The sequence below is a fragment of the Mandrillus leucophaeus genome, unplaced genomic scaffold (genome assembly GCF_000951045.1).
Source record: "Mandrillus leucophaeus isolate KB7577 unplaced genomic scaffold, Mleu.le_1.0 Scaffold667, whole genome shotgun sequence".
Lineage (NCBI taxonomy): Eukaryota > Metazoa > Chordata > Mammalia > Primates > Cercopithecidae > Mandrillus > Mandrillus leucophaeus.
In genome coordinates this window covers 403,116-404,298 of record NW_012107219.1, presented here as the reverse complement: position 1 = coordinate 404,298, position 1,183 = coordinate 403,116, and positions in this window count along the sequence as shown.

The following is a 1,183-nucleotide window of genomic DNA, read 5'->3' as shown; positions in this document are numbered from 1 at the left end:
ATATATATATGTATATATTTTGAGACAGAGTCTCAGTCTGTCGCCCCAGCTGGAGGGCAGTGGTACAATCTCGGCTCACTGCAGCTTCTGTCTCCTGGGTTCAAGCAATTCTCCTACCTCGGCCTCTTGAGTAGGTGGGGTTACAGGTGTCTGCCACCATGCCCAGCTAATTTTTGTATTTGTAGTAGAGACAGGGTTTTGCCATGTTGGCCAGGCTGTTTTGGAACTCCTGGCCTCAAGTGATCCTCCTTTCTCAGTCTCCCAAAGTGCTGGGATTACAGGCATGAGCCACCGCACCCCACCTCTAGGAACATGGGTGCAGGTAACAAGTGTGCCTCATTCAGGTACTGGCCTCAGAATTGTTCCAGGCTTAATCCTATTAGAGTAAGAAGCCATATTAGGATTCAGCTGGGCAAGAGAGCAGTAGTCTTAGCAATCAGGAAGATTAAGGTCATTACTATTTAGCGGCCACAAAAACTTTCTTTACTTAGAAATATTAACCTTTTCTAAACTCCCACAAGAATGTTATTTTTGTTGTTATAGTTGATTTCATAATTTATTACAGTCCTGGAGAAAGACAAGAAACCATTTTCTTGTACCTGGTCTGGCTTCCATCTCTTCTCTCCCTCATGATAATGATTGCCTATATTTATGGGGTCATACATTGCATATAGAGTGCTTACGATTCTTAAAAAATTTTGCAAATTACTACTATCACAAAACTAGAGAAAATTTCAGGTTAAATCCAATAATATGTAAGTGGGTACAAATGGCCACCAATTATTCTGTCTATAACACAAATACCATATTGTGCTAGGAACTTTATGTACATTTTAAGTTTCTTCTTCACAACTTACTTTCCACAAAGTAACTTCACTTATTCTAAGTTAGTGGGTATCAAAATTGCAATCTACAAAGATAAAGTAACTAAGGTTTTATACCTATTATGAATTTGGTCCAAGAAACAAACTCGTGTTTATCCGGCATCAAAGTCCATGTTCTGAACATCAATGAAGAGCAACATTTAAAATAACTCCTCTAATTGTTAAATAAACTTCATATTTTAGGTTTCCAATATTGCTATAAAAGCAATATAAATATTATAGATAAATTGGAAACATTGACTTAAATGTAAAATTATATCTACATTAAATTAATAAATTAATAATAGATTAATTAAATT